The sequence below is a fragment of the Erinaceus europaeus genome, chromosome 2 (assembly GCF_950295315.1).
Source record: "Erinaceus europaeus chromosome 2, mEriEur2.1, whole genome shotgun sequence".
In the NCBI taxonomy this organism is placed as follows: Eukaryota; Metazoa; Chordata; class Mammalia; order Eulipotyphla; family Erinaceidae; genus Erinaceus; species Erinaceus europaeus.
This window is the reverse complement of record NC_080163.1, coordinates 183826483-183838586: the sequence shown is the minus strand read 5'-3', so window position 1 is coordinate 183838586 and position 12104 is coordinate 183826483. Positions and strand designations below refer to the sequence as shown.

Genomic DNA, 12104 nt, shown 5'->3' with positions numbered 1-12104 from the left:
TCCATGAAGCCAAACATCCATGCCCACCCTCAACCCAGGGTTTTTACTTTGGTGAAATCCTGCTTAGAGTTTCCCTTTCTGTTCTTCTTTCTCAACTTTTGTTTATGAGTAGGATCATCTGTCTTTATCTTTCTGACTTAGCTCACTTAACATAATTCCTTATAGCTCCATAAGAAGGTGGGTTCATTGTTCTTAATAGCTGCAATATATATATCACAGCTTTCTCAGCCACTCATCTGTTGTTCGGTACCTGGGTTTATTTTATTTTTTTAGGTTAGATTGCAAATGGGAATGAGTTATTCAATTCCCTTTTCTCTGATTTGTCATACTTTCTCTCTTTTTTTGCATAAGCATTATGCTATCTACTCTCCACCCTAACTTGTTATTTCTATATAGATATGCCACATAGCTATGGGTGTTAATTTTGCATCTTGCTATTTTACTTAGTCCTTGCACACTGTAACATGTGCGCTCCTCCAGGCACACCGCCACCTGGCCCCCAGTTACTATCCATACAATGCGTCATTATTCTGTCTTGTCCTTCCTTCTCACCTTTTTTCTGTCCTATAATAAAAAGGGGAAAGAGGAAAAGAATGGCTTCCAGGATTGGTGGATTTGTCATGCAGACACCAAGCCCCACCAGTAACCCTGGTGGCAAGAAACAAAAACAAAAGACAAGGACACTGATTCAAAGGAACATATGCACTCTACCCGCCATGGTCATAACTGCATTCTCAGTAGTTAAATATAATAATACAATACAATATAAATATTTAAATAAGGGGCCAGGCAGCAGGTTAAGTGCACATGGCACAAAGAGCAAAGACCAGCTAACCAATACAGGTTTTAGCCCCTGGCTCCACACTTGCAGGCAGATCACTTCACAGGCAGTGAAGCAGGTCTGCAGGTGTCTGTCTTTTTTTCCTCATCTCTGTCATCCCCACTTCTCTCCATTTCTCTTTCTTCTATCCAACAAAGATGTCAGCAATAACAACAACAATAACAACAACAACAATAAACAACAATGGAAACAAAAGGGAAAACATAGCCTCCAGGAGCAGTGGATTCATAGTGCAGGCACCGAGCCCCAGCAATAACCCTGAAGAAAAAAAAGGAATACTTAAATAAAACCGTGTGCTCAGAAGGTATCATAAAAGTTAAGACAGAATTATATCTCTTTAGTCTCAAAAACCCAGTCTCAACCCCAGGACCACCATTTTCTTTAGCTGAGCAGTGTTCTGGTGTTTCTCCATGTGATTTTCTCACTGGGTCTGTGTCAAGAGAAGAAAATGAAGAGAATACTCAGGACAAATACGGGAGCCCTTTGGTTGTCTCTTTTCTCCTGTAAAGTGCATTCTGCTCCATGTCCACAAGGTGGCGACATAACTCAGCAGTGCCCCTGCTGTGTGTGGGGACCTTGCTGCCACTGGAATAAATAATTCTAGGTGTGGCCTAATTGTTCATTTGGGCAGGGTGTTTGCAGTCTGCTCACAGGCTGTGTTCTTGGAAGCTTACTACCTAGGAGCTAGAGAGAGGCAGGAGACAGGCTCCACTGGGCAGAGCACCAGACTTGTGTGACTGAGGAACCAGGTTCCCTGGCCTGTTGCGTGGCCACAGAGACAGAAGAGTCCTGGAGCTCTGCCTTTGCTCCCCCTCTGTCTGTGCCATGGGTCAGTCCCTTTCTCTTCCCTGCACTGCTCCAACCCCCTACCAGGAAAAAAGCAATTTGAGCACCTGTCCTGGGGTGCTGGGCAGTGATGAACCCGCTGGAGTTCCCAGACTTTTGTGCACATGGACCAGGCTTGGAGCCCTGTTCCCCACTTGCAGGGTGAGAAGAGATGAGGCAGGTTTGTGGGTTGTTTTTACCCTTGGCACAGAGAGAGGGGGGTAGCAATGGCCAGTCTCCAGGACCCTTCTGTCTGTGAAGCCACCCCACCAGGCCAGGAATCCTGGCACCTAAGTCATGCAAGCCCAGCAATGATCCTGCTGTGTTAGGTCTCCACCTTGTGGACACGGAGCAGAATGCACCTTATGGGAGAGTAGCCAGCCAAAGCACTCCCGTATTTCTCCTAGTATTCTCTTCATTTTCTCTTACTCATTTTTATTTTTATTTATTTATTTTTTGATTCTAGGCTTATTGCAGGGGCTCGCTGCCTGCACTACAATTCTACTGCTCCTGGAGGCTATATGTTTTTATTTGTTGCCCATGTTATCATTGTTATTATTATTGATGTTATTGCTGTTGTTGTTGTTGGATAGAACAGAGAGAAATTGAGAGAGGAGTGGAAGACTGAGAGGGAGAGAGAGGATAGACACCTGCAGATCTGTTTCATCACTTGTGAAGCAACGACCCTGTACGTGGGGAACCAGGAGCTTGTAACATGCAGTCCACCAGGTGCACCACCACCTGGCCCCCAGTTACTGTCCATACGGTGCATCTTTATCCTGTCTTCTTGTTCCATCTCACCTTTTCTCTGTCCTGTAATAAAAATGGGAAAAGGAAAAGAATGGCTTCCAGGATTGGTGGATTTGTCATGCAGACACCAAGCCTCACCAGTAACCCTGGTGGCAATAAACAAAAACAAAAGACAAACACAATGATTCAAAAGGACATATGCACTCCACTCCCATGTTCATAACTGCATTCTTCACAGTAGCCCAAATTATGGGCTATTAGTAGCTTGCATCATTCTCTCTCTCGATCTCTCTCTCTCAGTAGATAAATACAAGAATACTATAAAATATTTGAATAACGGGGCCAGGCAATAGTGCTGCAGGTTAAGTGCACATGGCAGAAAGAGCAAGGACCAGCTAACCTATACAGGTTTTAGTCCCTGGCTCCACACTTGCAGGCGGGTCACTTCACAGGTAGTGAAGCAGATCTGCAGGTGTCAATCTTTTTCTCCCCTTCTCTCTATTCACCACCTCTGCATTTCTCTCTGTTCTATCCAACAATGATACCAGCAATAACAACAACAATAATAACAGCAGTAAACAGCAAAGGAAACAAAAGGGAAAACATAGCCTCCCAGAGCCATGGACTCATAGTGCAGGCACCGTGGACTCATAGTGCAGGCACCGAGCCCTAGCAATAACCCCAGAGGAAAAAAATGGAATATTTAAATAAGATCTTTTTCTCAGAAGGTGTCTTTAACAATTAAGACAAAGACTTTTATCCCTTTGGTCTGTAAAACCAGTCTCAACCCCAGGACCACCATTTTCTTTAGCTGAGCAGTGTTCTGGTGTCTCTCTGTGTGCTTTTCTCACTGGGTCTGTGTCAAGAGAAGAAAATGAAGAGAATACTCGGGACAAATACGGGAGCCCTTTGGTTGTCTCTTTTCTCCTGTAAAGTGCATTCTGCTCCATGTCCACAAGGTGGTGACATAACTCAGCAGGGCCCCTGCTGTGTGTGGGGGCCTTGCTGCCACTGGAAAAAATAAATAACTCTTGGTGTGGCCTAATTGTTCATTTAGGCCCCTTCTGTCTGGGAGGCCATCTCACCAGGCCAGGAATCCTGGCAGCTCTCATGCCAGCCCAGCAATGACCCTTTGTGTTAGGTCTCCACCTTGTGGACACTGAGCAGAATGCACCTTATGTGAGAATAGCCAGCCAAAGTGGTCCCGTATTTCTCCTAATATTCTCTTCATTTTTGTTCTTTCTTACTCATTTTTTATTGCTTTTTGGATTCCAGGGTTACTGCAGGGGTTCTCTGCCTGCACCACGAATCCACTGCTCCTAGAGGCTATATTTTTCCTTTTGTTGCCCTTGTTATCATTGTTATTGCTGTTGTTGTTGTTGGATAGGGCAGAGAGGAGGGGAAGACTGAGAGGGCGAGAGAGTGTAGACAGCTGCAGATCTGCCTCACGGCTTGTGAAGTGACACTCCCGCAGGTGGGGAACCAGGCACTTGAACCGGGATCCTTATGCTGGTTCTCATGTTTTGCACCATGTGCACTTAGCCCGCTGAGCTACCACCTGCCCCCCTCTCCATTTTCTATTCGTGACATTGATCCAGGGAGAAAAACACAAAGAGAAACACCAGGACACTGCGCAGCTCAAGCTCTGGTGGTCGTGTGGATTGAAACTGGGTTCTTGAAGCCACAGGCATGAAAGTCTTTGCCAGAACTCCTCAGATAGCTCACAAGCCTATGGCCTTGTTATTTTTAATATTTGTGTTTTATTGAATTATTATAGCTAGTTATGGGGAGAGGTGATTATGATGCTAGTTACTAAGCTGTCTTACACCCAGTTATTCATTTTAAAATACTAAAAACTTTTTTTACTATATCTATTTGTTGGATAGAGACAGCCCGGAATTGTCAGGAAGGGGTTGGTTGATACAGAGGGAGCGAGAGACAGCAGCCCTGCTTCACCACTCATGGGGCTTTGTCTTGTTAATATATTTTTAATTTTTTTAAAAAAGATGTTGCTTGTTTATGAGAAAGATAGGAGGAGAGAGAAAGAACCAGACATCACTCTGTCACGTGTGCTGTCAGGGGTCGAACACGGGACTTCATGCTTGAGAGTTCAAAGTCCTGTCACTGTGCCACCTCCAGGACCACGATCTTATCAATATTTTGAGTAAAGAAAGATAGGTCTAAAAATAGCAAGATGATACTTATTAGGCAGTCACTTCCACAGAAGCTCTCCTTTTAAATTTATTATCTTGTCATATTTTGTTGTTATGTTTTATAAGGAGAGTTAGAAATATAGAGAGAAACATACAGAGAGTGGCTAAAAACAGTTGTGGGGGGCAGGATGTTTCCTCCCCTACACCAGACAGCCTTTCTAGTTCCCCCTGAAGTAGATTTTTTATTAGCTCTCATTTAGTCAGTCAGTACAGTTTTAAGCAAATTTAGTGTCGTGTGTGTGTCTCTCTCTCTGTGTCTCTGTGTGTGCACACGCATGTAATACGTGCTTACCTGAGACTTCCTTTCCTAAGGACAAAGCCATGATTTTAATCCAGAGTCGAGGGCAGGCCAGTGAAATAACTGACTTGGACAGTGTGCTGCTCTTCAGGGCTATGGTCTCTTTGATTCTCTCTCTCTCTCTCTCTCTCTCTCTCTCTCTCTCTCCCTCCCTCCTCCTCTGTCTCTATAAAAGAAAAGCATAGTATCACCAAATCACTCCTTTCAAACGTCCATTTGTGGGCTGGCAAAATAGCTCCCCTGATAGTGCACTTGTTGCACTGAAGAGAGGCAACTTGCAGGACTGTGTTCCTAGTGAAATGTGAGACAGAACAACGTGGAAGTGGAAGGAGCATTCAGACGTCCTTGAGAATGCTGGAGTCTGTGTGCAGACACACTGGTCAGCGTGTTCGGAGTGTGGCGGTAGGGGCTTCCGCCAGGAGTTGTTTTCTGCAACAGCGACTGAAGGTAGTGAAGTGAGCGCCACCCTCAGGGCTTCTCTCTGTTTTTAATTAGAAACAACTAGGCTGCGAGGTTCAGAGGGCATCGCTCCACACCACACCCTCCACCAGAGTTCTTTGTTCCCAGCCTCACACCTCCCAAAGATAACCACCAGAGTTTTCCCAAGTCCCAGAAACAGTTTGCTTTCTTTCTTTCTTTCTTTTTTCTTTGTTTGAAAGTTTGTGTGTATAAAGCTTTCTAGATTCTACATATGAGTGAAACCATGTGGTGTTGTTCTTTATCTCTTTGCTCAACTGATAAGCATGATCACCTCCAGTTCCATCCATCTTGTCTGAAAGGTCACAACATCCTCCTTTCTGACTGCTGAGTAATATAATATTCAGTGCAATATATGCCACACGGTATCTTTACACTGTCATCTGTCAGTGGGCATTGAGGTTGCTTCCACTCTTTGGCCACTGTGAATAATGCTGCTATGAATATGGGGTCTCATATATGCCTTTTCTTTCTTTTCTTTTTTTTTTTTTTTTAGCACTGATCATCTCTTGTTCATGGTGTTGCAGGGGATTGAACCTAGGACCTTAGATCCTCAGGCTTGACAGTCTGTTTGCATAACCATTACGCTGTCCACCCCTACCCACATATGTCCTTTTGGGTAAGTGTTTGTGTTTCCTTTGAGTAAATACCTGAGAGTGGTATTGCCTGGTCATGTGGTTTCATTTTTATGTAAAGGTGCTCCACGTCACCTTCCATGAGGCTGACCAGTTTGCCTCCCCACCAGCAGCACGGAAGAGTCTCTTTTTCTCTAGGACCTCTCCACCACCTGCTCTGTTGTTTCCTGTTGGTGTAGGCGATTCTCTCAGTTGGTAGGTAGAATCTCAGTGTGTTATTTTAGTTTATTTTTATTTTTATTTATTTCTTGGACTAGGCATCCAGAAATCAAGAAGGAAGGGGTTGATAGAGAGGGAAAGAGACAAAGTGACACCTGCAACGCTGCTTCCCCATTTGCAAAGCTTCCCCCCTACAGGTAGGGACTAGGGGTTCAAACCCAGATCCTTGCGCATTATAACATGTGCACTCAAGCAGGTGCACCACCACTGGCCTCCTCGGTAGCTTTTTTTTGAAATAATTTTTATTTATAAAAAGGAAACACTGACAAAAACCATAAGCTAAGAGGGGTACAACTCCACACAATTCCCACCACCAGAACTCCGTATCCCATCCCCTCCCCTGACAACTTTCCTATTCTTTAACTTTCTAGGAGTATGGACCCAGGGTCATTATGGGATGCAGAAGGTGGAAGGTCTGGCTTCTGTAATTGCTTCCCCACTCAACATGTGCATTGACAGGTTGATTCATAGTCCTAGTCTGCCTCTCTCTTTCCCTGGTGGGTTGGGCTTTGGGGAAGTGGAGCTCCAGGACACATTGGTGGGGTTTTCTGCCCAGGGAAGTCCGGTTGGCATCATGGTAGTAGCATCTGGAACCTGGTGGCTGAAAGAAGAGTTAACATATAAAGCCAAACAAATTGTTGACTATCATGAATCCAAAGGCTGGAATAGTGCAGATGAAGATTTGGAGGGTCTCTGTTTGCAGATAGTTTGTAGGCCTATTTTAGTTGTAGTCCAAAGGGCCCATGACTATAATAGTGGTTTTGTGTGTGTGTGTGAGTCTGACACGTGATATGCAGGTGGACCCAAGTTATTGTCTGGGGAGATGATGTCATGGCTTGGAAAAAGGACCAGAAAGCTGGATCAGGGAAGAAAGTAGCTTCCAAATATGGGAAAGGTACATAAATATTGTTGATCTGATCTGGGGCCCATATTCAGCTTAGGAGTCTATGTGACCTCTGCTTCCCTATAGGGCTGAGCTCGCATTCTGTGATCATGAGTAGGAATGTTCCAAGCTGTTCTATCTAACAATGATGTCAGTAGTACAACAATAATAATAACAATAAACAACAAGGGAAACAAAAGGGAATAAATAGGCTCCAGGAGCAGTAGATTCATAGTGCAGGCACTTCTTCTTCTAGCGTTTGCCCTTCTTCCGTAGCCAGTCAACAGCGTCAGGTTGAGCCTGATGTAAAGTTTCGAGACCTCCTTTGAATCTGGAGAGGTGGCAGTCGTTGACTATGTGGGTCATAGTCTGTCTGGAGCCGCAGGGGCAGTTCAGGTCGTCTCTGGCTCCCCAGCGATGGAACATAGCGGCGCACCGGCCATGGCCTGTTGGATAGCGATTGAGGAGGGCCCAATCATAACGTGCTAGGTCAAAGCCGGGTTGACGCTTGCAGGGGTCTGTGATGAGGTGTTTGTTCTTTACCTCAGCTGACTGCCAATTCTGTTTCCAAGAGTCTGGAACAGAGAAGTTCAATGTAGGCGTAGGGGACCAGATTGGGTGACGAGACATCAAGTGTTGGACAGGGTGGGCGAAGATATCCGCATATATTGGCAGGTCCGGTCGAGTGTAGACGTGGGAAATGAACTTAGATGATGCCGCATCCCGACGAATATCTGGCGGGGCGATGTTGCTAAGAACTGGCAGCCATGGAACCGGGGTGGAACGGATGGTTCCAGAAATTATCCTCATGGAGGAATATAATTTGGAATCGACCAAGTGGACATGGGGGCTATGGAACCATACTTGGGCACAGTATTCTGCAGTGGAATAGCATAATGCCAGAGATGATGATCGTAGTGTGGAAGCGCTCGCACCCCATGAGGAGCTGGCCAGTCTTGCAATGATGTTATTCCTCGCGCCCACCTTTGCTGCAGTTTTTATGAGATGTTCGTGAAATGACAGGGTGTGATCGAGAGTAACGCCAAGATAGACTGGCTGGGCTTCATGCCGGATTCTCGTATCATCAAGCTGCACATTAAGCTCACGCGAGGCCAAGGCATGGTGTAGATGGAAAACAGATGATACCGTTTTTGCAGTGCTAGGGATTAGTCGCCATTTTTTACAGTAATCAGATATCAGAGACATGTCTTTCGTGAGTGTTTCCTCGAGTATGTCAAACTTGGATGCCTGAGTTGCACAGCAGATGCCATCGGCATAGATGAACTTCCTTGAAGAAGTTTCTGGAAGGTCATTGATGTAAATATTAAATAGCGTAGGAGCCAGAACAGAGTCCTGGGGGAGGCCACTTGAGACAAGTCTCCATCTGCTAGACTTGTCACCCAGATGCACCCGGAATCTTCTGTTTTGGAGAAGAAACGATATAGTGTTGGCCACCCATGGAAGCAGGCATCTTGAGATCTTGACTAGGAGACCACGATGCCAGACCCTGTCATAGGCTGCTGTGAGATCAACAAAGACAGCACCCATCTCTAAATTCTTCTGGAATCCATTTTCAATGTAAGTTGAGAGGGCCAGGGCTTGTTCGCAGGTAGATCTTCCTGGGAGGAAACCAGTGAAGGCACTGAGCCTCAGCAATAACTCTGGAGAAAAAAATATTTGAATAAGACCTTGTGCTCAGAAGCTATCTTAGGAGTTATTCCAAAGACTTTATATCCCTTTGGTCTCAAGAACCCAGTATCAACACCAGGGCCACCATTTTCTTTAGCTGAGCAGTGTTCTGGTGTTTCTCTGTGTGCTTTTCTCACTGGGTCTGTGTCAAGAGACGAAAATGAAGAGAATACTCGAGAGGAATGCGGGAGCCCTTTGGTTGGTTCTTTTCTCCTGTAAGGTGCATTCTGCTCTGTGTCCACAAGGTGGCGACATAACTCAGCAGGGCCACTGCTGTGCATGGGGGCCTTGCTGCCACTGGAATAAAAGCCTGTTGGTGTGGCCTAATTGTTCATTTGGGCAGGGTGTTTGCAGTCTGCTCACAGGCTGTGTTCTTGGAAGCTTACTACCTAGGAGCTAGAGAGAGGCAGGAGACAGGCTTCACTGGGCAGAGCACCGGAGTTGCTTGGCTGAGGAACCAGTTTCCCGGCCTTTGCGGTGGCCACAGAGACAGAAGGGTCCTGGAGCTCTGCCTTTGCTCCCCCTCTGTCTGTGCCATGGGTCAGTCCCTTTCTCTTCCCTGCACTGCTCCAGCCCACTTCCAGGAAATAAGCGATTTGAGCACCTGTGCTGGGGTGCTGGGCAGTGATGAACCTGCTGGAGTTCACAGGTGCTGCAATTTGAGCACCTGTGCAATGACCTTGCTGTGTTGTCTCCACCTTGTGGACACGGAGCAGAATGCACCTTATGGGAGAGTAGCCGCCAAAGCGCTCCCGTATTTCTCCTAGTATTCTCTTCATTTTCTCTTACTCATTTTTATTTTTATTTATTTATTTTTTTATTCTAGGCTTATTGCAGGGGCTCGCAATAAAAAAACTTTTTTTACTATGTCTATTTGTGGGAACGAGACAGCCAGAAATTGCAGGAAGGGGTTGTTCCATACAGAGGGAGAGAGACAGAGAGACACCTGCACCCCTGCTTCACCACTCATGAGGCTTTATCTTGTTAATATATATTTTAAAAATTTTAAAAGATTTTATTTATGAGAAAGATAGGAGGAGAGAGAAAGAACCAGACATCATTCTGGCATGTGTGCTTTCAGGGATCGAACTCGAGTCCTCATGCTTGAGAGTCCAAAGTCCTATCACTGCACCACCTCCCGGACCATTATCTTGTTAATATTTTGAGTAATGAAAAATAGGTTTAAAAATAGCAAGATCACACTTAGGCAGTCACTTCCACAGAATCTCTCCTTTTAAATTTATTATTTTGTCATATTTTATTTCATTGTTATGTTTTATAAGGTTAGAAATACAGAAACATATATAGTATAGAGAGAAACAAATATAGAGAGAAACATATAGAGAGCTCTGCCTTTGCTCCCCCTGTCTGTGCCATGGGTCACTCCCTTTCTCTTCCCTGCACTGCTCCAATCCCCTACCAGGAAAAAAGCAATTTGAGCACCTGTGCTAGGGTGCTGGGCAGTGATGAACCCGCTGGAGTTCCCAGACTTCCGTGCACATGGACCAGGCTTGGAGCCCCGTTCCCCACCTGCAGGGTGAGGAGAGGTGAGGCAGGTCTATGGGGGTTTCTTACCCATGGCACAGAAAGGGGGGAAGCAATGGCTAATCTCCAGGACTCTTTTGTCTGTGAAGCCACCCCACCAGGCCAGTAATCCTGGCTCCTAAATCATGCAAGCCCAGCAATGACCTTGCTGTGTTGTCTCCACCTTGTGGACACGGAGCAGAATGCACCTTATGGGAGAGTAGCCAGCCAAAGCACTCCCGTATTTCTCCTAATATTATCTTCATTTACTTTCTTTCATACTCATTTTTTTATTTTTAGTTTTTGGATTCCAGGGTTATTGCAGGGGCTCTCTTCCTGTACCACGAATCCACTGCTCCTAGAAGCTATGTTTTTCCTTTTTTTGCCCATATCATTGTTATTATTATTGTTATTGCTGTTGTTGTTGTTGGATAGGGCAGAGAGAAATTAGGAGAGGAGGGGATGACTGAGAGGGCGAGATAGGATAAACAGCTGAAGATCTCGTTGGCCACTGTGAATAATGCTGCTATGAATATGGTGTCACACATATGCTTTTTCTTTGTTTTTTTTTTAGCACTGATCATCTGGTTCATGGTGGTGCAGGGGATTGAACCTAAGACCTTAGATTCTCAGGATTGACAGTCTGTTTGCATTACCATTACACTGTCTACCCCTACCCACATATGCCCCTTTGGGTGTTTGTGTATCTTTTGGGTAAATACCTGAGTGCTATTGCCCGGTCATGTGATTTCATTTTTATGTAAAGGTGCTCCATGCCACCTTCCATGAAGCTGACCAAGTTGCCTCCCCAGCAGCAGCACAGAAAAGTCTCTTTTTCTCCAGGACCTCTCCACCACCTGCTCGGCTGTTTCCTGTCGGTGTAGGCCATTCTCTCAGGTGGGAGGTGTTAAGATCCTGCAGTGTTTTGATGAATTTTCTATACATTTTAGAGTTTCTGGTCTAATGTCTAGCTCTTTGATCCATTTTGATCTGATTTTGGCGCATGATATGAAGTGATCTTGTTTTATTTTTCTGCATGTGTCTGTCCAGTTTCTCCAGCACCATTTGTTGAAGAGGCCTTTTTTTCTTTTTCTTTTTTTATTTAAGAAAGGAGACATTAACAAAACCGTAGGATAGGAGGGGTACAACTCCATACAATTCCCACCGCCCGATCTCCATCTCCCACCCCCTCCCCTGATAGCTTTCCCATCCTCTATCCCTGTGGGAGCATGGACCCAGGGTTGTTGTGGGTTGCAGAAGGTGGCAGGTCTGGCTTCTGTAATTGCTTCCCAGCTGAACATGGGTGTTGACTGGTCGGTCCATACTCCCAGTCTGCCTCTCTCTTTCCCTAATAGGGTGGGTCTCTGGGGAAGTGGAGCTCCAGGACACATTGATGGGGTCGTCAGTCCAGGGAAGTTTGGTCGGCATCGTGCTGGCATCCGGAACCTGGTGGCTGAAAGAGAGTTAACATACGAAGCTAAACAAATTGTTGAACAGAGGCCTTATTTTTCTAAGTTGTTGAATTTCCAATAAAAACTTCATTGGGATGCCACCACTTTTTTAGCTGTTCTAATGTCATGATGTCCAGGACCAGGAGCAACCCTGCTCTAGGAGAGACCCTTTATAGGAAGATCGTCTATGAGCCCAAATTCAGGGAGCAGTGACTTCTGGGGGTGAGTGAAGGGGTTTCCAGCCCAGTACCAGGTACTGGCCCCTCCCCCATGACTGTAGGCCCCGCCCCTCACGAGCA

At 45.6% G+C, this 12104-nt stretch overlaps 1 long non-coding RNA gene across 1 annotated transcript in view; it reads left to right on the top strand.

Annotated features, from left to right (window-relative positions):
- LOC132536799 (uncharacterized) overlaps nt 1-12104 on the top strand; it is a 38995-nt gene that overhangs the window by 24814 nt on the left and 2077 nt on the right. The gene's annotated exons all lie outside the window — the stretch shown is intronic.